General features: G+C 55.9%; 2 long non-coding RNA genes across 2 annotated transcripts; one reads left to right on the top strand and one right to left on the bottom strand.

The window, feature by feature from the left end:
- Positions 1-17,859: 17,859 nt before the first annotated feature.
- On the bottom strand, positions 17,860-19,936 carry LOC142421218 (uncharacterized). Its single transcript, XR_012778860.1, has 3 exons — positions 19,861-19,936; positions 18,308-18,430; positions 17,860-17,944 (listed from the first exon to the last, which is right to left on the bottom strand). It is a non-coding gene; the product is annotated as an uncharacterized LOC142421218 (long non-coding RNA).
- Positions 19,937-23,445: 3,509 nt separating this feature from the next.
- LOC142421216 (uncharacterized) lies at positions 23,446-25,523 on the top strand. Its single transcript, XR_012778858.1, has 3 exons — positions 23,446-23,521; positions 24,952-25,075; positions 25,452-25,523. It is a non-coding gene; the product is annotated as an uncharacterized LOC142421216 (long non-coding RNA).
- Positions 25,524-27,851: the final 2,328 nt, after the last annotated feature.

Raw genomic sequence — 27,851 nt, 5'->3', positions numbered from 1 at the left:
TGCTGGTGCATGCTGTGAGTCAGTGGTCGGAGTTGTTCTGGGAGCTGCAGTCAAGCAGCGGGGATCAGCTGCGGTCAACGCATCCTTCCCCAGCTTGAATTAGTGGCTCTGACAGATGCCCCTGGGATCCCTCCTGTGTCTTTGACGTTGCAAGGGCTTTGACATAGATGCTTGTAGGCCCTTTCTAGCCTGGTGGCCTGGGACTTCTGGGAGGTCTGACCGCCGAGGAGACCACCAGACTCATCTTTGGTGTGTGCTTAAATAGCAGCAAGAGCTTTTGCTTCCTCTTGCTTTCTAGGAAAATCCAAGAGCTCTCTGGAGTCTGCGGAGTGGGAGCACCGTGTGCTTAAGGTACAGACACTCCCTTGGGGGGAGTGTCACAAATAGAGGGGGAGAAGAGGGAGCAGACGAAGTTGTGAGAGGAAGCTGGGGGCTGCCTGTGTAGGCACCAGGAGGTGGGGGCTCCTCCTGAGCGCCCTGCACCTCCCCCCACAGTAGATGCCTGCCCGCTCAGAGGAGCTGCTGTCTGCACACATGCCACGGCTGATGGCTAATGCCCTCTAACGCTGTGGCACGCGCCTTAGCGCTGCCTCCTTCTCTATGTCTGGTGTGCCAGGGGGGGTCTCACATGAGGTGTTAGGAGAAGAGGGAGGCTGGTGAAAAGGGGGTTGGGTGGGGTGGGGGAAGAGACTGCTGTTCCCAGCAGCTCTCCCCCAGCAGCATCCCAGGACACGTGAGTGTGGAAAGGGCCCTGGCCAAGGTCAGGGGAACACTCGCTTCCTCTCCTGTTCACCCCAGTTCCTGCGAGCGTCGCTGGAGCCCATCGAGGACAAGGCCTGGACCGTGGGCCTGAGCCAGGAGCTGAGCCAGCAGCTGGGCAGCTCTGCCCCTGGCTCCTGGGAGAAGGTGTGTGTCCTGCCCCGTGCCAGGGCTGGGGCTGGCGCCGGTGCCAGTGCTCTGCCCACACAGGCGGTTTTCACTGCTTCCCCTTCCCTCGCCTCCAAAAGGTGCTTCCCCCAGGGTTGCCCCAGCGGCTGGCTACAGCCTGGCACTGCAGCCGGCCTTGCCTGCTCCCAGGGGCGGTCAGGTCCGTCTGGGGCCAGCCCTGTCCTGACGGGTCAGGCCGTGACCGCATCTTGGGCTCGGCCTCTTCTCTTTCAGCTTTTCCTGTACAAGGCTCTTGGGACGGCACTGGCAGCTTGTCGGGACCTCAGGCACGTCCAAGGGCAGGTGCTGAGGTTCCTCGAGGAGACAAACCTCATGGAGCTGTCTGAGTCCCAGGTGAGGTGAGGGAGAGGGAGGGCTGCTGCTGGCCCTGCTCCAGATCTCCTTGATTTCCCTGTTGCTGCTGTTTCCCCCTTGCTGCAACGTCCTGCCTGGCTGTTGTTGCTGGCCACAGCTGAGTGCCTGGGCTGGAGCCGACTCCTCGTTTCTCTGTGGTTGCAGGGAATTATTTCTGTTGTGTCCCATGCTGCCGAGAGCCACTTCCACCTGGTCTTGGACACAGTGTTCTCTGCCACTTTCACCAGAGGCTGGTTCTATGAGACTTCCACAGGCTGGAAGGTAAAGGATCCAGGGTTTTGCTGTTTGGCTTTCCTTTTTTGGCCTTATTTCCACTTTGACACCTGCAGCATCCAAACCGTGGCAGCTGCCTTTAGATCAGCCCTCTTGTAAGAGCTACCTGAGACCTGTGTTTCAGAGGGGACGTCCTGGCATTGGGGCCCCTGAGGTGTCTTTGGAAAGGACAGGGTTTGACACCTGGTGGATTAGAGCCCACCCAGCTGGGGCAGCTGCAGCAGTTGCTTGCTTGCAGCCATGTTGCCCCTGACTTAACTTCAGCAGGAGCTGGCGACAAGGTGGGGTGGGCACGGTGTGACACTCTGCCCCTTCCTCAAAGCTGAGGGCCGGGAGCAGGAGCCTGGTGAGGTCTCACTGGCTCTGCTCCCCACGTGGGGGCTGTGGGACAGCCTTTCTGGGCAGGGCAGGGCCCTACAGAGAGAGTGGTGCAGCCTGGCCTGAGGAGGTGAGCAGACTGGGCTCATCTGCACCACTGACCCGCACAGGCTGCGCGTCTCTGAGCAGGACCATAACAGGCTATGTCAGATACCTTTCCACAGAAGGGTTCCAGACAGCTCTCAAAGCTCTCAAATCGGTGGTAAACCAGCCAGCAGCATGTGCAATGCTGGCTGCACCCTCCTCCCCATCCCCACGCGAGAACCCGAGCTGTGGGATGGGAACAGCTCCTGGCCCTGGAGCTCGCAGCTTGAGGAGTGGCTTGGGGAGCTGCTGGGAGGTACGCAGGGAAACAAGGAACTGGTGAGGGTGCAGGGCAGGGCCTGCTGCAGGAGCCCACGGGAGTCCCGGGGCTGACGTCTCAGGGTGTCTGTCGACACAGGTACAGCGGCAGCAGAAGATGGAGAGAGCCCAGGTCATTCGCGCTGCTCTCATGCGCACCTACAGCGGCATTGCGCTGCGTGCCCCCAAGGAGCAGCTGCTCACCCGTGTGGATGATGAAATCATGGGCAACATCCTGCGGCTCTCCAGAGCCAAACAGAAGGTAGGAGCACAGGGCGCGCAGGGCAGGGATGCCTGGCTGCCCCAGCTCCAGCCCCTCGGGGCTGGGGCGTACGGAGATGGATGGTCTCTTTCTAAAGATCCCCCAAGGAAGGGTTTGTCCTCAAGATCCAGATCCAAACCCCCTGTGGGTTCCCCCTGCCCATGCTCCTCTGCCACCTCTCAGCCCTTCCAAGAGTTGAAGGGGTGTTTTGCTCTCTTTGGCCTCAGGACTTGCAGCTCAAGCTCGCCCTGGCGCAGAGCATCACCGAGGTCAGCTGTGCCATCCAGGCTGTGGGTGACTGTGGCAGCTTTGAGCTCTCCTTAAAGCAGGAGGTGACGTGGACCCTGCTGGTGAGTGCCCGTAGCCGGGGCAGTCGCACGGGGGAGTTTTGGGCTGTGCCATCAGACTGGTTTCCCCAGAGGCACGATGGTCTCTGGGCTTCATGTGAGCTCCTGGAGCTGCGTCCCGAGCTGGTGGGGCCCTTGGGTGCTGGTGCTGGTTGGCTGAGGAGCAGGGTCCCTGCTGTGGTGCCTGTGGGGATCCGTGGGGGTGACGGGGCAGTGTCTGCCCAGGCTGTCAGCAGAGCCTGTCCCCGGGAGAGGCGGGAGGGCTGTCCCGTGTCCCTGCCCACTGCCAACTCTGCGCTTCTCTCTCTGGGACTTGCAGGACTGGATAAAGGGGGAGCCCTGGGACTCCCTGGTGTATGGAGTGTTTCAGGCCCTGGAGGAGTTGAGGTGAGGTCTGTTCCCCAGGCTCTGGGGACTCCCAGTGTGCCCCATCCCAGCTGGCTGGGGCAGCCCCAGTGGCCTTGAGCATGGGGCCGGGAGCTGCTGGGGCTGTGGAGTGGGAGGGTGTTCCCCACTTTGGGTGTCTCTCAAAGGAAGGGAGCCGCAGGCGTTCCTTAACCTGGGGGCGGGGGTTTGCCTGCTGCCTGGGAGGAGGCAGGAATTGCTGGAGCTGAAGGCGGTGCTCGCTGGCATGGGTTGGGGGTGTTGGATTTGGGGCCGTCGATTAGGAGGAACCCAGTTGTGGTTTAAGCCACCCTGGAGAGGGCTAGTAAATCCCCTTTCTGTTTTCTCTTCCTTTTTCCTGTGGCCAGCAAGCTGAGGCCACCTCTGAGCAGGGAGGAAAATCGCAGCCTGCTGGCAGTGTGCTGCCGGAGTGCCCTGCGCTATCCTTCCAAGGAGCAGATGAAGAAGGGAAGGAAGACAGTGAGGGCAGCTGTGAACATGCAGGTACCCACCACTCAGTGCCTGCCCACCTCTGGGTCAGGATCCCACCTCAGTGCACCCTGGCAGCCCCCGTGAGGCAGAACCTCAGCTCTCCTTTCCTGCTTTCAGCTTCTGCACAGAAGCATGGAAGATCTGGGCCATCTCATAGAAACCCTTCTGGAGGCAGAGGAGACCTCTGCCTGCTTTGACGACGTGGTCCATGTGAGTAGCCATGGGGCAACAGGGACAGTGTCATGGGGGCAGAGAATCGAGGCCTTAGAGGGTGACAGGAGGTGGACACCTTTCCTACGGGAAAGGGGGGCTTTGGCTCCCCCCCGCTCTGAGGCTGTGCGTCTGGCCGGGGCCAGGGGCTGAGCTGGGGGATGGGAGCACCCAGCCACTGCAGCCTCAGCACAGGCAGAGAAGCGCCGGAGGGAAAGCCAAGAGGCAGCCCTGAGCTGGGCGAGAGCAGTCTGGGGGAAGGGCAGAGAGGGGAGATGCAGGCAGGGAAGCAACACCTGGCTCAGGGCAGAGGTGGCTGGAGAGAGCAAGGTGGTGGAGGCTGCAGTGCCAGTGCTCAGTGGGGCTGGGGGCCATGCTGGGAAGGGGCCAGAGAAGGAGGGAGAGGGAGGGGGATCTCGGGGAGAGAAAGATGCCTGTTGTGAGAGAGATGCACCCTGCCTCAGGTCCTGAAGGGCTGGCTCACCTCAAACAAAGAATGGGAGCGGGAGAGAGCCCTGTGGGTTTGCGCCCATGTGCTGGGAGCTTGCAAGGAGCGATTTGAGCTCACGGTGAGTGGGGACCCCCCTCGTGCCCTGGTGCCCCCTTCCCGCCATTCAAGACCCCAGAAAGGAACCCTGCCCAACTGGGTGCTGGGTTTTGGGGCTCCTGGGATTACGGGGCAGCCCTTCTGCCTGCCCCTCTGCCCTGTCGCTGCTCAGGGAGCACTATGGGCTGTAGAGGCAAGCGGGTGCTGGGGCTGCCTGCGACCCCTTTCCTGCTGCTCTCCCCTGCAGAGAGGACGTCCTTGCAAGCAGTTTGGCTCCCTGGTGGGACTGCTGGGGACTCTGACGAGTGACTGCCTGGCCACATCTCGCCAGAGGGCATGGATCTGCCTTGGCTACCTTCTCCAAATGCAGGGTGAGGAGAGCGGGCGCTTCCCAGCCTTGCTCAGCCTGACCCTCCCTCCCTTCCTGGCCTGGCGCCACCGGGGTCCCGCGGGGCCAGGCCTCGTCCCTGGGAGTGAGAGGCAACGTGCTCAGCTGCTTTTGTGCCCCACCATGTTAACCCTCTGCCTCCCCGGCCATCTCAGGAAGGATCCCGGGGAGAGGGTCGCTGAGTCCCACCTCCCTAGGGCATGTGTGAGGTTGGGTGGTCAAGGCCATCCCCCACTGCTGTCTGAGAGCAGGATGTTGAGGCCAATGCTGGGGACTGTCCCCCTCCATGTCTATCCCCCTCTATGTTCAAGGAGAGACAGAGGGTGGTGGTCAGACAACTCGCTCGGATGAGGTCCCTGACATTTCAGAGGGTGCCTTCCCCCTCACTCCCTGCCTTGAGCCTGGAGAGACAGACAGCTACCCAGGCAATCTCCAAACTCATTCCTGCCAGGGAAGAAATCTCCTGCCGAGCACAAGAGAGGAAACCCACTTGCTGCCCAGAGCAAACTGGGCAGGGAGGAGGGATCTGAGCTGCAGGCTCAAGGCGTGCTGCAAAGGGTTATGTTCGAACCCTTTCCTCTTCAGGCGGCAGGGTCTGCCTGTACTGACGGGGAGGTTTCCTACCTCCCAGAGACGATGGTGTGGCCTGTGTGGGAATTGGGGATGCAGCTGCTGGGAGCAGAGGCTGCTGAAAGCCTGAAGCTCCAGCAAACGGTTCAAGGAGGAAGAGGGCTCTTTCCAGCCCGTAATTTGTCAGCCATTTATTGGGCTCAGGAAATCCTGCTGCACCGTGTTCAGGAGGGCCCTGGGTTTCCCTGTGGCCTTCACTGCCACCAGTTGGGTCCACCTTTATCGGTATCCGGGGCCAGAGGTTGGGGTTCTGTAGACGTGACTCCTCTTTTCTCCTGGTGTTTGTTCCAGTCAAGAGCACGAAGGTGGTGCCTCAGACAGATGAGATCAGGCGCCTTTGTGAGGAATTGACCAGCCCAAACAGCAAGACTTTGGTGGAGGCCTGTACCAAAACAGCAAAGGTAACTGGCCCCAAAACAGCGGGGTGGGGGCCCAGCTCCTGGGCTCCTGCACATCTCCCTGCTCCCCTCCAGAATCTCTCACTGTCTCCCGAATGAGCTGTCCAGGATGGCTGCTGTTGGCCAGTAGCAGGAGGCTTTGAGACAAGACTGTCCTTTAGGCATGCTGGAGCAGATACCGTGATGTGTGTGTGTGTGTGCGTGTGTGTGTGTGTGAGTGCTCTTGTCAGAATAAAATTTGGTATATGAGCAAACAGTATGGGGGGAGACACTTCCAAATCGGTTAGCTGCACCAGATGTAAACAGCACTGTATGCACAGCAGGAGGGTCAAGTGATTGCCTCCTCCGTGGCTGTCAAACTAACAGTCCCATCAAGTTTCCTTTCCTTTCCTTTCCTTTCCTTTCCTTTCCTTTCCTTTCCTTTCCTTTCCTTTCCTTTCCTTTCCTTTCCTTTCCTTTCCTTTCCTTTCCTTTCCTTTCCTTTCCTTTCCTTTCCTTTCCTTTCCTTTCCTTTCCTTTCCTTTCCTTTCCTTTCCTTTCCTTTCCTTTCCTTTCCTTTCCTTTCCTTTCCTTTCCTTTCCTTTCCTTCCCTTCCCTTCCCTTCCCTTCCCTTCCCTTCCCTTCCCTTCCCTTCCCTTCCCTTCCCTTCCCTTCCCTTCCCTTCCCTTCCCTTCCCTTCCCTTCCCTTCCCTTCCCTTCCCTTCCCTTCCCTTCCCTTCCCTTCCCTTCCCTTCCCTTCCCTTCCCTTCCCTTCCCTTCCCTTCCCTTCCCTTCCCTTCCCTTCCCTTCCCTTCCCTTCCCTTCCCTTCCCTTCCCTAATTGCTGGAGCAGAGCTGTGACGCGGTGTCTCCTGTTCCTGACTTCTTCTCTAGGCTGTTTGCAAATGCATCCCTCCAGCACAGGCTACGGACTTTCTGACAGCCATCATGGACAGCTTGCTGCACGTCACACCCACACGTGCAAGAGCAGTGTGGAAGTGGGTGTTTGTCTTCCTGGTGGAATGCAGAAAGGAAATACTCCAGGAGGTAAAAGAGATCTTTTTTTTCCATTTGACTTTGTCTTTTCTCCTGTTGGCTGTTGCACTACACCCTGTGCAGTTGGCGTGGGCTCAAGAAACGCCGCCTGTGTGCCGAGCCGAGGGGCTACTGATGGTCTGAGTCGTGCATTAGCACCTGCTGCTGGCATCTGCTCCAGCTGGTGACAAGGATATGGGCACTTCTTGTCCAAAGGCGCCCGTTGGTCCAGGTCCTTTCCGTGAGTGAGGCACTGGGAGGCACCAACCTTGCCGTTCCTCCCCCTCCTCTGGGGTCACAGTCAGTCCTCCCTGCCCTGGGACCCACTTCACCCTGCTCTTTCTTCACTGGTCCCCAATTCCCTCTACTCTGAGCTTTGCTGGGCACGCTAGGTTTTCCACAGGTTGGATACTTGTTCATTGCTCACACTGCTTTCCCCAACTGTGGTGTTACCCAGCCTGCGAGGTGCCCTTCCTTTAGCCACCGTTTGCTGCCCGTCTGTAGCCTGGGAGCCCCTGGCTTCATGCTGTGCCTGCCCTTTCAAGGCTCCTGTTTTCCTCCTTCACTCATGCTCTGCTGCACTCCACTTGGGCTCTAGGGCCACCAGCAGCTCGCTCAGTCTGCCACTGACAAAGGTCGGTCACAGTGACAAGCAACCACGGGTGGCAGCCCACAGGATCACGCCCAGCTGAGCTAAAGCTCACCCAGCTGTTGGGCGGCTGCTGTTACAGCCAGGGCAGGGCGTCCCTGTGCCGTCCCTGCAGAGCCCGTGGCCGCTTTGGGTGGCGGGAGCGCCACATCTGTGGGCTGCGGGGTCACCCCTTGCTGCTTCCCCAAACGCAGAGCAGGTTGTGTCTGCACGACGGGCCAGAGGTGGGCAGCCGTGGGAGAAGCTGGGATCTTCCATGGGATGAGGGACCTGGCTGCCTCTTTGTCCTTATCATGGCCACGGCTTCTAGCTGTGAAAGGCTCAAACAAACACCCCTTCCTTCAGGGGAAGGTCCTCTGCGTGGGGAAGGGTTTGGCGCTTTGGGAGAGGAGGGCAGAGGCAAGGAAAAGCGTCCCTGGAGAACTGCGTTCCTCTAGGAGGAGTCACGTGCACAGGCCCTGCAAGGCATCTTGAGGGTCTCGAAGAGCGTGTTTGGTCTTGCTCTTCCTTTGCTACAGACACGTGGGGAGAGTTATTGAAGTGTTGGGTGTGAAAAGTGTCCGGGTCCTCTGTGTGCACACAGGGCACACAGCTGCTCCTGCGTCTGTGCCCAGGCACACGCAGTGACTGAGGCTGTGCGTGTGAATGTGTGCATGCGTGCATTGTGCATGCGTGTGTGCGAGCGCACAATTGCCAAGAGCAGGCTCGGCTCCAGACGTGAGCCAGGGTCAGGCAGGGTGGAAGGGGTGAGGTTTTGAGCTAGATCTGGACTCTGTGTCAAGGGAGCAGGTGCTGAATGACTGTGTCTGGGCCCTGCAGGAGGGGGTAAAGGTTGCACTGAGCCCTTCTTTCTCCTCTTCTTCCATTCAGGTGCCAAAAATCCTGAACACCCTTTACACCTACATGCAGCAGAGCACCCACAGGCCCTTCCTGCTCCGTGCGGTGCTTCTTCTTGCCCGCTTTCACCAGGAGCCCACGGTCAGCAGTCTCCTCCAGAAAGGTCTGCCCGTGGACAGGTACAGGCACTACCCACTTCCCCCCACTGTAGTCAAAGAGTGACCCTGCAGCTCGCTTGTACTGGGGCGGTCCAGTTGAGAGGCAGGTCTTTTTTTTCTGCCTGAACAGTCTTGAGTGTTGCAAGACTGTGTGCTTGTGTCTCTGCCGTCAGTGGGGCGTTGTAAGCCCCGTTGTAGGTGAGGAGGTTTTTGAGGGCACTGCAGGACTGCAAGGATACAGACTTAGGGGTGGATGTCTCTTCCCGTGCAGTGATACGGTGGAGCTATGGAGGAGCCTGGGGAGAAGCATCTTTGGGACTCAGATCCTGAGGTGCTTAGTAGAGAAACTAAACAGAGCAGGAAACAACTGCCTGGAGACTGACTCCTCTGCTTGTGAGCAGCACAGCCGTCAGACTGCTCTGGAGACTCTGACGGTACGTTCAACGGCAGACACGTTTCTGCAGCTTTGCATCTGCTCTCTAACTCATACTTTGGCGTGAGGGAGTCAGGTGCCCTTTGCGGATGCCCGTGGAGACTCCCAGGACGCTGTGCTGATCTGGCCTCAGGGAGTGTGGGGAGCCGGCACAGTTTTGTGCTCCCAAGGCTGTTGCAGAAGTGACAATTGTGGACAGTAACCCCCCCGGCCCCAGGCAGGTGGGGGAACCAGGCTGGTGGGAAAAGGCCTTGCCTGAACAGGTGGTTCTTGGTCATGTTTCTCTGCAGATCACCTGTGCCATCTCCGAGGTGGTGCTTGCCCTGAGGAGCACAGAGGAGCTCAGGCAACTGCTTCCCCACCTCCTTCCCAGCCTCCTGAGGTGGGCCAGTGAAACGCTGGGCAAGGAGAGGCTGCTTTCTCCCATGAGCAGCTGGAGACAACTCTTCCTCGAGGGCCAGGTGCTCGAGGAGAAGCCATGCAGGTAAGGAGCCAGGGGGCAGATGGAGAGGCTGGTTTCAGGTCCCCTCGCCAAGGCATGTGCCTTCGTAGGGCTGAGGGAGTGCTTTGCCTGCCCCGCTTCCTAGATGTGGAAACCCCACATTGTGGTTGGTTTTACTTCTGTTCCTTCATGGAGAAACTCCAGCTCCCAGGCAGGAAGGTCTTACGCAGCTCGTACTGCGGATGGCTGTCATCTGCCTCCTGCATACTCTTGCATGCCCAATAGCATTGCACTCCCTCAACGGACCCCCCGCTGGGAGCAGAGACTCTCGCGGGCACGGGTGTCATTCTTTGCAAAATGCTGGTGGGAAGAGGTATTAGGTGTTGCCTTGGTAAGTATCTAGCATGGAGTCAGTCTAGGGGCGTGGTTTTTCTTCTGCTTCAGTGGGTTTGGAGCATGACGAAAATGCCAGTGTCACTGGCTGCAGTCTTGAAGGCTATGAAGCATCATTTCAGGGGTATTTAGCTCTGCTAAAGATAAGTCTTCCCCTAACCTGCTGTGACTTGAGATTTCTTTGGGTTTGTGTTGTGTTGTGTTTATTTTGATTTGTTTTGTTTCCTTTGTGTTTGTTTATTCTGTGTTTTGTTTCTTCTGCCAGGGTTTTCCTTTCCGCTATAGAGTTGGTGCTAGGCAAATGCATGGCACAGAAATGGATGCGGCTGCTCGTGAATTGGGCAGTGTGGGCTCACCTGGAAGACCCCCTGGCTCACCTTGAGGGGGTGTATCTCCTGAGCAGGTAAGAGCCCCAGGGATGCATCTGGCCTCCTCCTGCGGAGCTGTGCCCAGGGAAATGGCTGCTGGGCCCCTTCCAGCGTGCCCGAGAAGCCGTCCTGAGCTATAGAATAGTGTCTGCATTGGAGCAAGTGAATTTTGGAGGCCCGGCCTGTGGCCTTCCTGGGTAACTGTGTGTCCCTCGCTTGTGTCCCCTGCGCAGTGTCCTGCGCCACGCTGGGCTCCTCTCCCCCTGTCTGGTGAAGAACCTCTTGCCATGGCTGGATTCCTGCTCAGTTAAGCTGCGGGTGAGAGCTACACCTTTCTTTGCTGAGGTAAGGCAGGGGGTGGGGAAGGAAGGGTTCAGAGGGGGTTTACTGAGATACTGCTGCTTGGGATGTCTAGCTCACTAGACTCACTAGCGCGAGTGGCAGAGGAGCGAGAGTCTGCCACCCCTTAGCACTGTGGGACCCTGGGGTACTTGGGGGGAGCTGAATCCTGCTTCATCCCGAGGGCTTCCAGCTGGGTATGAGATGCCTGCGTTGCTTCAGCTGAATCCCTGCCTGGCACAGGGTCAACCAACACCTCCCTGTCACTGCCTGTGTGTCCTTTTTGTTATGGGACAGACATAGTGGTTTCCAGGGGGGAGCATTTACACCTCTTGTAGATGTCCATGCACTGATAGGACAAACCATGCTTCTAAAATCAGTCTCTCTCCACTCTTTAGAGAGGAATAATCGGTGCTAAAATGTACGTTCCCCAGAGATGACCGTGCTGCCTGATCTGACCCTGATCTGTCAGCCCTGGAGCCCCTGGGACATCTCCAGGGAGCCCAGAAGGGGCAGAGAAAGTGATGTCTTGGGCTGGTCCTCTGCTGCCGACCTGGCCTGGGCACTTGGGATGCAGGGAGCTCATGGGAAGCAGGCAGCGCTGCAGAGAGACAGCTCTGCCCAGGAGCAGCTCGCCTGCAAAGTGCAGCAGGGCTGAGGGCATTGCCTGCAGGCACCGAGGGGAGACGAGCAAGGCAGAAGTAAGTAGGACAACGGCTGAGCTCTCAGTGTGGGAGGAATCTTCACAAGTCTTTATATGGTAGGACTCTGGCTGCAGGGCAGTGCATGTGAGTATCCTGGAGGGGTCTCCAAAAGATGGCACATCCAAAGCATCTGTCAGAACAACCCTCAGACTTTCTCCAGTTCCAAGGAGAATGTACTTGCGAGCAGTGGTTCCCTGCTGCACCCTCAGAGGGACAGGGCATCAGAGCCATCCTTCGTCCAGGGATGGCTGCGGGGCTGTGAAGCCACGTGTGCAGCCAGGCATGCCCGGGGCTGTCCTTCAGAGCAGGGTCCCTGCACCCCAGGGGGCTGTGTGCTGGGGCAGGGACTCTGCCGCCTGCCAGGGTCAGCACTCAGCCTGCCTGGGGAGCTCCTCACAGTGCTGTGATGAGAAGCTGTGGGTGGAAGGAGCGATCCCCAGCAGGGCAGGGTCCTTCTGCTGCCGAGAGGGTGCTGTGTGGCTCAGGGCTGCTCACAGCTCTGCATCACCCCCAGGACATTTTGGAGGGGAGTTTTAAAGAGGAAGGTCAAGGTGGGGGTTACCTGAAAGAGGAGGTGTCTGTGCTTAGAGTTTTCTCCTCTTGCTTGTCTGCGTGGGCAGTTGGCGATGGGAATTTTTTTCTCTGTTCTGGAGAAGGCACTGAGACCCCAGCTCTCGTTCGGACTTGTCTGAGCTGCTCCTTCACCCCTGCACGCACAGAGATGCCCCTGGGCAGTGCCCTGCTGCCAGGAGGTGTCTGCAGGGCAGAGCTGAGCACACAGCGGGTGGGATGGGGTCTGTGAGCGATGACAGGGAGGAGACCCAGGGATATCAAAACAACCCAGGCAGGGAAGCACCAGGCAGCAGAGACATGGGCAGGGAATGAGAGGACAGAGCTGGTGTCAAAATGGCAGCAGCTGCCTGGGGCAGTGGGTTTCTCAATGCCATGCTGCACACTGCCAATACGTTTTCACTTCCACTCTGCCAAGGCAATGCTGTGGAACAGTTCTTCTGTGAACTTGCCCAGATCCTCAAGCTCTCCTGCTCCAACTCTTATCTCAGGGAAGCTGGGCTTCTTGTGTTTAGTGCTTTTCTATTTGGGGGCTCTTTTATGTTCATTAGGGGCTGTCCTATGTGCAGATCTTCAGGGCTGTGCTGAGGATCCCCTCTGAGCAGGGATGGCACAAAGCCTTTTCCACGTGCCTCCCTCGACTCACCTCACCGTGGTATCTCTATTTCCCAGCACTGCCATGTTTTGCAACCTGAAGCCCCTCTCAGTCTCTTCACCATCTTGAATCTGGTCGTGGCACTTTTGTGTGCAGGGGTGCTCCGGACAGTGAACCCCTTCTTCTACAGCATGACGAACAAGGAGCTCAAGGATGCCCTGAGGAAACTGGTTGGATTTATTTCAGCAACCATAGACTGCCAGCCTTCCTCTGCAAGTGGCTCCCATTGTGTGTCGTGACAGGCCAAACCTGTCTTTCCTTTGTTTTGTTGGATTTTTCTTTTTTTTAATCTTTTTTCCTCTTGTGATGATGTTGTCTACAAGGAAACGTCATTATTCTTCCCCTCCTACCAATGTATCTAGCTGCCTTGTGTGATCCAGAGACTTTGTGTGAGGAGCCAGGGTCTCTATGTATTTTAGCAAAACAAATGAACCTGCAGCAACATCTTTGTCTAAGATCCATCCTCAGCGGAGCAGGACTGAATGGGAAATGAAAACCCCTTTCCAGCTGCACCAGCTTGGGGCAGGCTGCTCTGTCGCTGGGGCAGCAGGAGCAGCCTGCGGACCCCCAGAGGCAGGCTGTTGTGCTGGCCTGGGGAGAGAGGATGGCACGGAGAGGCTGCAGCCCTCTTGGGATCTCCTGGAGGGGACCAGAGGGGACAGAGGGTGCCACTGACCTCTGATTCCCTGTGCTATGGATGTCCCCCGTCTCTGGGGCTGACCCCCAGCAGCTGCTGTGCCCTTCAGAGTGGCTGGGGCTGTGGTGTGAGTGCCCAGAGGTCTGCAGCACCTTGCAACGGGCATCACCATGGGGCCACCTGAGACTGGACTGGGCTGGGCAGAGGGCAGGGGAGGTGGAGAGAGGGCAGAAGGGAGGTGAGAGAGCTTGGACACAGCTGGGCTTGGCTAGAATGTGCCCAGGAGAGAAAGTCACCAGTGTATAGCTTGTGGCCATGTATAGCTTGTGGCCATGGAGGGTGAGGGCACACACCATTGGGTTTGTGCTGCAAAGCCTGGTCTCCTGGAGGGGGTTGAAGACATGCAGGTTCAGGGGAGAGGAGACTGCTCTGTGCCCTTGGTGGCATGGCCAGACCAGGAAGGTGGCCCAGGGTACTTGTCACCCCCCATTTCCATGCTCACCCTGGTGAGACTGAGTTATTGCTCGATAGAGACAAAGGCTGAACAAGGAAAATGCATGGCTGCTGCTGCATGGGGAGGGTGATTTAATAACATGATGGGATGTGAGAGACTCAATGCCTTCTTTGCCTTAGTCTTTACTGAAAAGGTCTCCAGGACTCTGTGCTTAGGGAAAGGGTTCAAGGAGCAGGTGAGAACATGTTGGCAGGAACGTATTGGTGAAATCCCACAAGGACAAATTCCAGTTTCTGCCCCTGCAGGGGACTAACCCTGGCAATGGCGCAGGCTGGGGGCTGCTGGGCTGGGGAGCAGCTTTGTGGAGAATGTCTTGGTGGTCAGCAATCTGCACAGGAGGCAGCTGTGTGCGCTGAAGCAAGGGAGGCCAACAGTATCCTGGGCTATATGACCAGGATCTCGGCCAGGAGATCGAGGGAAGGGATTATCCAGAATACTGCATCCAGTTTTGGGACCCCTAATACAGGCAACGTTGGCAAACTGGAGGAGCTTTAGCAAAGGGCCCCTGAGATGGTCAGGGGCTAGAGCACTTTGCCTTTGAACAGAGGCTGAAGGAGCTGAGTTTGTTCAACCTGCAGAAGAGAAGGCTGAGGGGGACCTCATAGCAGCCTACCAGTACCTACAAGGAGGTTATGGACAATACAGAGCCAGGTTCTCCACCATGGTGCATGGTGGGAGGATGAAAGACAACAGCTGTTGGGTGAAACAGGAGATGTTCAATCCTGAGATAAGGAACAGATTTTTCACCAAGCTCAGGGCTAGTCCTGGGCAGAGTGGCCATGAGCTCTGCCTGCCCTCCTGCCTGGCACCGGGGGCTGTAACAGGGGTGCCCCCAGAATCAGCACCCAGGTGGGTCTCTTTCACCTGTATCACCCCACATTGGACCCCACATTCAACAGCCAAACACACCCCCTTTACTGGCATCGCCCTCTTCCCTGTGCCACGGGATGACAGAGCCAGGGTGGATCATGTTACGTTGTGCTCATGAAACAATATGGGGTGCTGAGATCGGACACTACTGGTTGGACGCTGTGGAGCTGACCCCACTGAGAAAAGTTGTTGTTAAACAGCAGATTTGCAGTGGTGGCCACTGTGTTGGTTTTGCAATGGAGGGCTTAAGACCATTTACTAAAAGGATCTACTCCTACCACAATGCATTTGGTGTTTCAAGCTGTCACTGGCAGAGGTCGTTCAAAGTCAATCTGCGGTTGTGTCCATGAGCCTTCAATACGTTGGTGCTGGACTGGGGCTTTGACTCCAGCGTAATGTGCGTCGGTCATGGCATAAGAAAGATGGTTCTTACACCAGCAATCTACATCCTTCTTCATGTTAGGCCACCACTCACTCTCCAGCCTCCCTTTCTTGTGCCTGCTGGGTCCCCATGGCCTCCTCTGGGATTGCAGAGTCCTTGTTTTCCTGAAGACAAGGAAGACAAGATTTAGCGCTTTCCCTTGGAGTGACTCCACCTTGGGCGATCTCTTACTTTGCAGGGCTCCAGTCACTGCCCGCCCCAGGCACATGCTGTCCATGGAGACACCCTGTGCTCTTCAGGCAGCTCCAGACCCCCCTCCTTAAGGACATCATCTGCATGTCATGTGTGCGACAGCCTCGGGAGTGCAATTCAGTGGCCATTCACCATCTCCAGTCACTAGACAACGATGGGTTAGTCTTAAATCCAACCCTCTAACAGGCCGTAACATGGCATTGAGCTCTTGCCTCCTGAATCCATGGAGCAACAGGCCCTTTTGGGGAGCAGTTGCTCATGCCTATTCCTGGCACCAACTTTGCAAGGAGACCCCAACATTCTGGCAGTGCACTGGGGAGATCCCATTTTATTAGAGACACCCTATGAGCGAGGCAGCTCTGACCCAGTGTTAAACATACCTTTATACAGGCTCCAGGATGCAGAGCAGATTAATTTCTCAGTAGAAGTGAGTTGAATCTAAACATTTGTGTAGGAACAAATGTACCACAGATTACCAGAAAATGGTAATGATAACAATATGATAGTGTTGTGGTTTAAACTCAGTCAGCAACTAAGCACCACAGCCGCTTGCTCACCCTCCTCCCCGGCCCTGGTGGGATGGGGGAGAGAATTGGGGGAAAAAAGTCCAACTAAAACCCATGGGTTGAGATAAAGACAGTTTAATAGGACAGCAGAGGAAGGGATAATAATAATAACAACAACTACAAGAAGAACAGCAACAACAACAACAATAATAGTAATAATGATAAAATAATGTACAAAACAAGTGATGCACAATGCAATTGCTCACCACCTGCTGACCGATGCCCAGCCAATCCCTGAGCAGGGATTGCTCCCTCCTGGCCAACTCCCCTCAGTTTATATACTGAGCATGACGCCATATGGTATGGAATATCCCTTTGGCCAGTTTGGGTCAGCTGTCGTGGCTGACCCCTCCCAGCTTCTTGTGCACCTCCAGCCTTCTCAAGTCGGTAGAGCATGAGAAGCTGAAAAGTCCTTGACTTGGTGTAAGCACTGCTCAGAAACAACTAAAACATCAGTATGTTATCAACATTATTTCCATCCTAAATCCAAAACACATCACTATACCAGCTACTAAGAAGAAAATTAACTCTATCCCAGCCAAAACCAGGACAGTATCCACCCCTTATTCTATACCATCTACATCATGCCCAGGTCCTACTCTTTCCAATACATTCCAATTAATCACCACCACTTTCCCTGTGTTTTGATAGATATGTATATATATACACACAGATACCATTCCATTCCACATTTTTAGACTAAGGTTCTTCAATCACATAGGAGACTTGAGGAACTCCTTCTCCCTCTCCCAGAGGCCACACTGAGGACACGGTTGTCCGTTCCTCCCCTGGGGATGCCCTTGACTGCACCCGCCTCAGGCTTGCATGGGTTGTCTCTGCCTGGCCTCACTCTCCTCGCAGCGTGGGGGCAAAAAGGGACGGGCGGAGCGCTTACTGGCTGTGGACAGGAGCTGCCGTGGCTGAAGCCAGAGAGGCCAGAGAAAGGTAAAGAAGAAGAAATCGAAGGCCGGCTGGCCGGCAGCTGCCTCCCGCTGCAGGCAAGGGACAGCCTGCCTCTCCGGGTGAGGAAGGATCCCTCCTCGTATTCCGCAGCAGGCCAGAACACCAGCGTGCACCTCAGGGTCTGTATGCACACCCCAAAGCACGGTATGGCTGCGTAGTGAGCGAGTGAGCGAAGCTACGTGTCTGGGAAGCCTCGTCTCATAAGAGCTGTAAGACACCCACGTATTTGCTTAGGTGGAGGACAGCCAAGTGACTGGAGTTACAGAAAAGAGGAAGGCAGAAGGGAAGGAGAAAGAAGCGTCTGAACTGGCAAATTCTCCCGGCAGCACCGAGAGCAAGAGCTGCAGTGAGTCCGGGGCCCTCAGGGCCCTGTCACCACTCTTCTGTGTCCCGGTGCCTCTCTGCCCCTCCCTGGCCCCGTCTCCTTCCCATGCTGCTGCCATAGGTTTTTTGCTCCCCGTACCTCCTTTCTCCATCTCGCTTTGAGCAGCACCCTGTCCCCATCTTTTAGGTCCTCCCTCTCTCTGGCCTGTCGGTATTTTTGCTGTCTCTGTCTCTCTCCGTCTGCCTCCCTGTCCCTGCTGTTCAAGGTCTTCCTTCTCGGCCTTGTAGCACATCGCAAGTCTATTTCTTTTTCTGTCTCTCTTTATCCTGCTCCCTGTCTCTCATTTTGAATTCCTCCCTCTTTGTCCTGTTGCCCATTGGTATTTTTTTCCTGCCTCCATCTCACTCTGTCTTATTCCCTGTCCCTGTTTTTCTAAGTCTTCCCTCTGCCCTGTAGCCCATCGCTATTTTTCTTTACCTGTCTCGCTTTGCATGGCTCCTTGTCCCTCTTTCTTCATTCCTCCCTCTCTGCCACATCACCCATTGCTTCTTTCCTTTCCCCCTCCCTCTCTGTCCGTCTCGCTGTCCCCATTTTTAAACTCTCCTTCTCTGCCCAATAGCCTGCCGCAGTGTTTTTTTTCTTTCTCCGTCTCTCTGTGCCCAACTTCCCGTCTCTAAATTTTAATGCCTCCTTCTGTCTCTGGAAGCCCGTCATGACTTTCCCCCTTCTCAGTCTCTCTCTCCGGCTCCCTGTCCCGACTTATTTTTTTTTAATTCCTCCCTCTCTGCCCTGTACGCTTCGCTCTTTAAATTGTCGTTCCCCGACATCTTCTCAGCACCGCTCTGCCAATGGCTGTCACCTCCCTGCAGGATGCTCTCCAGCGCATGGTACGTCTCCACTGGGTCTCCCTGGGGACAAAGACTGGAAGGGAGGGATTGGGTTTGCTTTGCCCCCGTTCCCGGGGTGCCACAAGAGAGACCTGCCGCCCCCAAATCAGCTGTGTGACGTGGACACCACGTAGGAGCTGCTGACGTGGGTCAGGAACGTCAACAGGCCAGACGTTCTGCTGTGACCCCGGCGCTGGCAGAAAGCAGAGCTGGGGGCACAACGGGGAGAAGCCCAGGGCAGCCAACAGCCAGCGGTGGGGCCCAGCAGGGTGCAGCGCCCACAGAAATGCCTGGCTCCTTGAGCCTCAGCCCTGAGGCTGCAGCGTGGGGCCAGCACTGACTGGGGCTCCACTGGGAAAAACCACGTAGGGGTGACCCTGACACCCTGCACACATACCTGGCACTGGGATTCCATAGCCTGTCCTTTGCCCATTGCTGCCACGGGATCCAAAAAGCAGCACCACCATCTTTGGCGTGGTCCTGAGCCATCTCTTGACAGATGACTCTTCAACCAGCAGGCCTAAAAAGAGGAAAAATTGCCCACAATTCAGCTGTGCTCAAGTTTTTGCAGGCAGCACATTTTCTGAGCTGCCTGGTGGTGCCGTTCCTGGGGAGCGCTCAAGAAACAGTGCGGCTGCCTGTACTTGCAGGCACGCGGTGCAGTGTGTGCAGCGGGAGTGAGCGATGGTTTGTTTGTGAGGCTGTTGAATGGGTTCAGGCTTTAAATGCGCCCAAGCTGGTATGCCTGGTTCCTTCTTCCTTGCAAGTGGTATTTAGAGCTTAAATGGTATTTTTTTTAAAAGCAAAACCAACAGGCAAACAAACAAAAAACAGCTGGGCAATTTCCATCCCCAACCCCCCCCAGCTGGGCTTTTTTTCCTCAGTCCTGGCCAGTCTACAAGGCGATGCTCGTCACCAATATTAGGCTGCAGGATTGGGCCCAGGGCAGAGGGGTTTTAGGCAGCACATTCCTTGAGGCTCCTGGTACTGCAGTTCCTGGGGAGTGCTCAAGAAATGTGGGCAGTTGCCCATCATTGCAATTTTTGGTCTCTCCCCATCGCTCTTTCTCCGGCTCCCCATTTTTTCACTCCTCTCTCTCTGTCTTTAGCCCATCAGTATATTTTTTTTTTCTCTTTCTCTGTCCGGCTCCCGGTCTGTATTTTCTAATTCTTCTCTGTCTGTCTTATATCCCCTTGCTGTTTTTTTCTTTCTCCACAGTGCTCTCTCCCACTCCCTGTCCTTCTCTTTTTTGTATCACCGTCTCCTGCTTCCTGGTTTTAGTTTTCCTCTCTGCCCTGCAGCCTGTCCCCTCTTTCCCGCCTGCATCCCCTGCTCAGCTGGCTGTGCCTTCTCTCCTCTCTCTGGGCCTCTGTCCTGCTCCCCATCCCCTTTTGCTCTTCTCTGTCTCATCCTGGAGGCCATCGCTGTTCTGTCCTTCTCCGCCTCCTTGTCCCGATCCACATCCCTCTGTTTCTCAGTCTCTCTGCATTGCTTCCCGTCCTTCTCTTGCTCTCCCACTCTCTGTCCCTGCCTCTCCCCTTCTCTCTCCCCTCCCTTTTCCCTCTCACCCCTTCCCCTCTCTCCCTCTGTCCTGCTCCCTGTCCCATTGCTCTGTCACTCTGCTCTCCCGCTGCCTTGTCTGTCTCTCTGCCCCCTGCCCCGTTCCCTCACCCCGCCTGGGTTGGTCCGTCCCTCTGGCCTCCTTCCTGCCCTTCTTCTGCTCTCTCTGTCCCTCTGTCCTGCTGCTTAGCACGAGTTTTCTTCCTGACCCCCCCGCCCCCCTTCCCCTCCATCTCTTTCCCGCACCATCCTTCTGCCTGCTCCTCACCAGTACTTTTCCTTCCTCCACTCCCTGCCCAGCTCCCCCCTGCTCTCCCTGCCCCTCTGTCCTGCTCCCGTCCCTCTGTCCGTCTCCCGTCCCTCTCCGGCCACCCCACCGCCCTGCCCTACCTCCCTCTGCCGCCCTGTCCCTTGCTCCTCCTCCTCCCTGCTCCACCAGAGCTCCGGGGCCTGGGCCGGGCACGGGCCGGGGCAGCCCCGGGCAGGCGGCCCCGGGGCCTGCGGGGGCGGGACCGGCCGGGGGACGGTGTCCCCGCAGGGGCAGACAGCAGGAAGGAGCGCCCCGTGGCATGCCGGGAGCTGTAGTCCTGGGGCGGGGGGCCTCTGGGTGGCCATGTTGGTGCTGGGAGGTGCAGCCTCTGCTCCAGCCGTGGCCCAGCTGAGGCAGGGCTGGGGCCACCCGTGAGGCGAGGACAGGCAAGCGAGTAGAGGTACAGAAGGGGAAGGGAGGGAAGGACAGGCAGACAAAGAAGTGCCTGAGCTGAAAAATTTGCCTGGCATTGCAGAGAGCAGGAGCTGCGGTGAGTCCCAGGCCCTTGGGGCCATGTCACCCCTCTTCTGCATCTCAGTCCCTCCCTGCCCCCCGTCCCTCTGTGTCATATTTTTTGCTTCCCCGTACCTCTCATCTTCTAGTATTGTGTTCTGCTCCCCCTTCCTCTCTTTTCTCCAAGTCCCTCTTTCTCTGTCACTCTACCCGTCCCTGTGTTTTGCTTGCTGTCCCCCTCCCCTGCTCCCTGTCCCTCTTTTTTTCTTCCGCTGTCTCTGTCCTGTGCCACATTGCTGTTGTTTTCTTCTCTGTCTCTTTGTCCTGATCTGCATCCCTCTCTGTTTTTCACAGTCTCTCTGGCCTGTTCCCTGTCCTTCGTTGTCTCTCTCTGCCTGTATGTCCTGCTCCCTGTCCTTGTCTTCCCCTCTCCTCCTTCCTTCTGCTCTCTTTGTTTCTCTCTCTGTCGCTCTGTCCTGCTCACTGCCACTGTGTTTTTTCATTCTGTAATTCTCATCCCACTGTCCCTGTCCTTCTTCCTGTCCATCTCTCCTCTCTCTCTCTGCTGCTGCCTGACCCTTCCCCTCCCCGCTCCCTCCATCTCTCTGCAGGCCTCCTGATACCTCTCTTTCTTTCTCCATCCCTCTGTGCTGCTCACTGTCCCTGTTCTTCTCTTTCTCTTTATCATTATTATTGTCTGTCTCTCTGTCCTACTCACTGCCCCTACTCTATTTTACTCCCTCTCCATCCTGCTGCCCGCCCCAGAATTTTTTGTAATCTCTATCCTGCCCCCAGTCCTTAATTCTCTCTCTCTCCCCTGATCCCTCTCCCTCTTTGTGCCTCTCTTCCTCTTTCCCTGCGGCATCTCTCTTCACATCTGTCCTGCTCCCTGCCCCTTTTTTCCTCTCACTGTCCCTCTGTCCTGGTTCCTGTCCCCATCTTCTCTGTCTTTATTTCTCTGTCCCGCTGCCTGTCCCATTGTTTCTTGCTATGTCAGCTGGACCCCTCTGTCCAGCTGCCTCTCCCTTTTATTTGTCCTCTCTTCCTCCTTCCTGCTTCTCAGCCCTCCTTTCCTCTTCCTCGGTCTCTGTCCTCCAGCTCATTGCTGGGGTTTTTTTCCCCTCTTCTTGGTCTCTTTGTCAGGATCTGACCCTCTCTTTAGTTCTGTCCCTTTGTTCTGCTCCCTGTCCTTCTTTTTCTCTCTCTCCATCTGTATGCCCCGCGCCCTGTCCCTGTCCTCCTCTACCCCCACTTCCTTCTTCCTCTGCTTCCCTCCCTGTCTCTCTGTCCTGCTCTTGTCCCCGCTTTTTCTTCCTTCATCTCTCTGCAGGTCTCCTCGTGCCTGTTTCTCTTGATTTGTCCCTCTCTCTAGCCTTTTCCCTGCACCTTTCTTTCTCGGCTCCTCAGTCTTCTTCCTTGTCATATTTTTCTCTTTCTAGTCCTCTGTCCTTCTCGCCATCATCTTAAACTGAATGAGCAGTTGTCCCTGTGCTCTGGCATTTCCTTAGCGTTGCCCTAGGGAAGATCTGTGTTTTGAGGGCTAGGGATCATTTAGGAGCTGTTGTCCTTATGTAGACAGCAGAGCTAGGTGGAGTTAAAGCAGAGGTTGTTCTCAGCTGGTGCTCTGCGCATCTTGTTGAAAGAGCAGGCTGTGGGCCTTATTTTGAAGGAAGGTTTCTTGTTCCGTGCTTATTGCTCCTCAGGACGCTGCACAGGAGTGGTGCTGGGGTCTGGAGGGATGGATGGGACCTGCTGTGATTCCTAGTCAATGTGAACTTGAACTTACCTGGACTTGAATGAAACCAGACTGACTGCATATGGTTTTCTTCCCAGCTCCACTTCCAACCTACGTGCTCGGCGCTAATGACCAAGAGAGCCCGAGCTGCAAATTAGCTGAGAACATCACTCACTCAGTTAAGGGGGCAGGTGGTCTGTGATAAGGGATGCGTACTTGCCTGATGGTGCTTTCATGAACGTTCTCTGGTCTTGCCACTTCAAAGCGCTTCTTTTTTCCGTAAATTTTAAGATGGCATTTCTTATTCTGGGGCTCTGACTGGAGTTGGACTTAATGTTGAATGGCTGATATAATGGGCTCCGTCAAATGTGAGAGAGAACCCTGCTTTTTTGTTGCTGTTTTCTAACACTGTCTGAACTTTGGTAGGCAAAAGGAAGAGTGGTTGAAAGAGCCTGGTTTTTGAGAGTAATGTATTCCTGTAGCGTGCTTGTCTTTGTATGGTGAAGGTTTCCTCCCTGCAGTATGATTTTGCTGGGCTGTGAGGGTGTGTTGGAGTAGCAAAGGTAAGAAGTGTTGTCTTTAAAGGTAATGAAGCTGTCACAAAACTAGCGGGAAAAGAGCTTTTGGTATTGACTGATTTCTGGGAAGCAAGGCAGCAATGAGGAAAGAAAACTGGGGCTTGTCTAAACGGCTCCTTGACCGTAGGCAGGGTTTGAGCCTTTGCGCTAGAACAGGTCTTACATCCAGCGTACAAACACAGAGGGGTGAAGGAGCACCTCAAACAAGTCCGAACGAGAGCTGGGGTCTCAGTGCCTTCTCCAGAACAGAGAAAAAAATTCCCATCGCCAACTGCCCACGCAGACAAGCAAGAGGAGAAAACTCAGCAATGTGGCACAGGACAGAGACAGCGGAAGAAAAAAAGAGGGACAGGGAGCAGGGGAGGGGGACAGCAAGCAAAACACAGGGACGGGTAGAGCGACAGAGAAAGAGGGACTTGGAGAAAAGAGAGGAAGGGGGAGCAGAACACAATACTAGAAGATGAGAGGTACGGGGAAGCAAAAAATATGACACAGAGGGACGGGGGGCAGGGAGGGACTGAGATGCAGAAGAGGGGTGACATGGCCCCAAGGGCCTGGGACTCACCGCAGCTCCTGCTCTCTGCAATGCCAGGCAAATTTTTCAGCTCAGGCACTTCTTTGTCTGCCTGTCCTTCCCTCCCTTCCCCTTCTGTACCTCTACTCGCTTGCCTGTCCTCGCCTCACGGGTGGCCCCAGCCCTGCCTCAGCTGGGCCACGGCTGGAGCAGAGGCTGCACCTCCCAGCACCAACATGGCCGCCCAGAGGCCCCCTGCCCCAGGACTACAGCTCCCGGCATGCCACGGGGCGCTCCTTCCTGCTGTCTGCCCCTGCGGGGACACCGTCCCCCGGCCGGTCCCGCCCCCGCAGGCCCCGGGGCCGCCTGCCCGGGGCTGCCCCGGCCCGTGCCCGGCCCAGGCCCCGGAGCTCTGGTGGAGCAGGGAGGAGGAGGAGCAAGGGACAGGGCGGCAGAGGGAGGTAGGGCAGGGCGGTGGGGTGGCCGGAGAGGGACGGGAGACGGACAGAGGGACGGGAGCAGGACAGAGGGGCAGGGAGAGCAGGGGGGAGCTGGGCAGGGAGTGGAGGAAGGAAAAGTACTGGTGAGGAGCAGGCAGAAGGATGGTGCGGGAAAGAGATGGAGGGGAAGGGGGGCGGGGGGGTCAGGAAGAAAACTCGTGCTAAGCAGCAGGACAGAGGGACAGAGAGAGCAGAAGAAGGGCAGGAAGGAGGCCAGAGGGACGGACCAACCCAGGCGGGGTGAGGGAACGGGGCAGGGGGCAGAGAGACAGACAAGGCAGCGGGAGAGCAGAGTGACAGAGCAATGGGACAGGGAGCAGGACAGAGGGAGAGAGGGGAAGGGGTGAGAGGGAAAAGGGAGGGGAGAGAGAAGGGGAGAGGCAGGGACAGAGAGTGGGAGAGCAAGAGAAGGACGGGAAGCAATGCAGAGAGACTGAGAAACAGAGGGATGTGGATCGGGACAAGGAGGCGGAGAAGGACAGAACAGCGATGGCCTCCAGGATGAGACAGAGAAGAGCAAAAGGGGATGGGGAGCAGGACAGAGGCCCAGAGAGAGGAGAGAAGGCACAGCCAGCTGAGCAGGGGATGCAGGCGGGAAAGAGGGGACAGGCTGCAGGGCAGAGAGGAAAACTAAAACCAGGAAGCAGGAGACGGTGATACAAAAAAGAGAAGGACAGGGAGTGGGAGAGAGCACTGTGGAGAAAGAAAAAAACAGCAAGGGGATATAAGACAGACAGAGAAGAATTAGAAAATACAGACCGGGAGCCGGACAGAGAAAGAGAAAAAAAAAATATACTGATGGGCTAAAGACAGAGAGAGAGGAGTGAAAAAATGGGGAGCCGGAGAAAGAGCGATGGGGAGAGACCAAAAATTGCAATGATGGGCAACTGCCCACATTTCTTGAGCACTCCCCAGGAACTGCAGTACCAGGAGCCTCAAGGAATGTGCTGCCTAAAACCCCTCTGCCCTGGGCCCAATCCTGCAGCCTAATATTGGTGACGAGCATCGCCTTGTAGACTGGCCAGGACTGAGGAAAAAAAGCCCAGCTGGGGGGGGTTGGGGATGGAAATTGCCCAGCTGTTTTTTGTTTGTTTGCCTGTTGGTTTTGCTTTTAAAAAAAATACCATTTAAGCTCTAAATACCACTTGCAAGGAAGAAGGAACCAGGCATACCAGCTTGGGCGCATTTAAAGCCTGAACCCATTCAACAGCCTCACAAACAAACCATCGCTCACTCCCGCTGCACACACTGCACCGCGTGCCTGCAAGTACAGGCAGCCGCACTGTTTCTTGAGCGCTCCCCAGGAACGGCACCACCAGGCAGCTCAGAAAATGTGCTGCCTGCAAAAACTTGAGCACAGCTGAATTGTGGGCAATTTTTCCTCTTTTTAGGCCTGCTGGTTGAAGAGTCATCTGTCAAGAGATGGCTCAGGACCACGCCAAAGATGGTGGTGCTGCTTTTTGGATCCCGTGGCAGCAATGGGCAAAGGGACAGGCTATGGAATCCCAGTGCCAGGTATGTGTGCAGGGTGTCAGGGTCACCCCTACGTGGTTTTTCCCAGTGGAGCCCCAGTCAGTGCTGGCCCCACGCTGCAGCCTCAGGGCTGAGGCTCAAGGAGCCAGGCATTTCTGTGGGCGCTGCACCCTGCTGGGCCCCACCGCTGGCTGTTGGCTGCCCTGGGCTTCTCCCCGTTGTGCCCCCAGCTCTGCTTTCTGCCAGCGCCGGGGTCACAGCAGAACGTCTGGCCTGTTGACGTTCCTGACCCACGTCAGCAGCTCCTACGTGGTGTCCACGTCACACAGCTGATTTGGGGGCGGCAGGTCTCTCTTGTGGCACCCCGGGAACGGGGGCAAAGCAAACCCAATCCCTCCCTTCCAGTCTTTGTCCCCAGGGAGACCCAGTGGAGACGTACCATGCGCTGGAGAGCATCCTGCAGGGAGGTGACAGCCATTGGCAGAGCGGTGCTGAGAAGATGTCGGGGAACGACAATTTAAAGAGCGAAGCGTACAGGGCAGAGAGGGAGGAATTAAAAAAAAATAAGTCGGGACAGGGAGCCGGAGAGAGAGACTGAGAAGGGGGAAAGTCATGACGGGCTTCCAGAGACAGAAGGAGGCATTAAAATTTAGAGACGGGAAGTTGGGCACAGAGAGACGGAGAAAGAAAAAAAACACTGCGGCAGGCTATTGGGCAGAGAAGGAGAGTTTAAAAATGGGGACAGCGAGACGGACAGAGAGGGAGGGGGAAAGGAAAGAAGCAATGGGTGATGTGGCAGAGAGGGAGGAATGAAGAAAGAGGGACAAGGAGCCATGCAAAGCGAGACAGGTAAAGAAAAATAGCGATGGGCTACAGGGCAGAGGGAAGACTTAGAAAAACAGGGACAGGGAATAAGACAGAGTGAGATGGAGGCAGGAAAAAAATACCAATGGGCAACAGGACAAAGAGGGAGGAATTCAAAATGAGAGACAGGGAGCAGGATAAAGAGAGACAGAAAAAGAAATAGACTTGCGATGTGCTACAAGGCCGAGAAGGAAGACCTTGAACAGCAGGGACAGGGAGGCAGACGGAGAGAGACAGAGACAGCAAAAATACCGACAGGCCAGAGAGAGGGAGGACCTAAAAGATGGGGACAGGGTGCTGCTCAAAGCGAGATGGAGAAAGGAGGTACGGGGAGCAAAAAACCTATGGCAGCAGCATGGGAAGGAGACGGGGCCAGGGAGGGGCAGAGAGGCACCGGGACACAGAAGAGTGGTGACAGGGCCCTGAGGGCCCCGGACTCACTGCAGCTCTTGCTCTCGGTGCTGCCGGGAGAATTTGCCAGTTCAGACGCTTCTTTCTCCTTCCCTTCTGCCTTCCTCTTTTCTGTAACTCCAGTCACTTGGCTGTCCTCCACCTAAGCAAATACGTGGGTGTCTTACAGCTCTTATGAGACGAGGCTTCCCAGACACGTAGCTTCGCTCACTCGCTCACTACGCAGCCATACCGTGCTTTGGGGTGTGCATACAGACCCTGAGGTGCACGCTGGTGTTCTGGCCTGCTGCGGAATACGAGGAGGGATCCTTCCTCACCCGGAGAGGCAGGCTGTCCCTTGCCTGCAGCGGGAGGCAGCTGCCGGCCAGCCGGCCTTCGATTTCTTCTTCTTTACCTTTCTCTGGCCTCTCTGGCTTCAGCCACGGCAGCTCCTGTCCACAGCCAGTAAGCGCTCCGCCCGTCCCTTTTTGCCCCCACGCTGCGAGGAGAGTGAGGCCAGGCAGAGACAACCCATGCAAGCCTGAGGCGGGTGCAGTCAAGGGCATCCCCAGGGGAGGAACGGACAACCGTGTCCTCAGTGTGGCCTCTGGGAGAGGGAGAAGGAGTTCCTCAAGTCTCCTATGTGATTGAAGAACCTTAGTCTAAAAATGTGGAATGGAATGGTATCTGTGTGTATATATATACATATCTATCAAAACACAGGGAAAGTGGTGGTGATTAATTGGAATGTATTGGAAAGAGTAGGACCTGGGCATGATGTAGATGGTATAGAATAAGGGGTGGATACTGTCCTGGTTTTGGCTGGGATAGAGTTAATTTTCTTCTTAGTAGCTGGTATAGTGATGTGTTTTGGATTTAGGATGGAAATAATGTTGATAACATACTGATGTTTTAGTTGTTTCTGAGCAGTGCTTACACCAAGTCAAGGACTTTTCAGCTTCTCATGCTCTACCGACTTGAGAAGGCTGGAGGTGCACAAGAAGCTGGGAGGGGTCAGCCACGACAGCTGACCCAAACTGGCCAAAGGGATATTCCATACCATATGGCGTCATGCTCAGTATATAAACTGAGGGGAGTTGGCCAGGAGGGAGCAATCCCTGCTCAGGGATTGGCTGGGCATCGGTCAGCAGGTGGTGAGCAATTGCATTGTGCATCACTTGTTTTGTACATTATTTTATCATTATTACTATTATTGTTGTTGTTGTTGCTGTTCTTCTTGTAGTTGTTGTTATTATTATTATCCCTTCCTCTGCTGTCCTATTAAACTGTCTTTATCTCAACCCATGGGTTTTAGTTGGACTTTTTTCCCCCAATTCTCTCCCCCATCCCACCAGGGCCGGGGAGGAGGGTGAGCAAGCGGCTGTGGTGCTTAGTTGCTGACTGAGTTTAAACCACAACACTATCATATTGTTATCATTACCATTTTCTGGTAATCTGTGGTACATTTGTTCCTACACAAATGTTTAGATTCAACTCACTTCTACTGAGAAATTAATCTGCTCTGCATCCTGGAGCCTGTATAAAGGTATGTTTAACACTGGGT

Source organism: Mycteria americana, chromosome 27 (genome assembly GCF_035582795.1).
Source record: "Mycteria americana isolate JAX WOST 10 ecotype Jacksonville Zoo and Gardens chromosome 27, USCA_MyAme_1.0, whole genome shotgun sequence".
NCBI classification, from domain to species: domain Eukaryota; kingdom Metazoa; phylum Chordata; class Aves; order Ciconiiformes; family Ciconiidae; genus Mycteria; species Mycteria americana.
The sequence above is the reverse complement of the archived record's forward strand: the minus strand, read 5'-3'. Positions and strand labels throughout refer to the sequence as shown.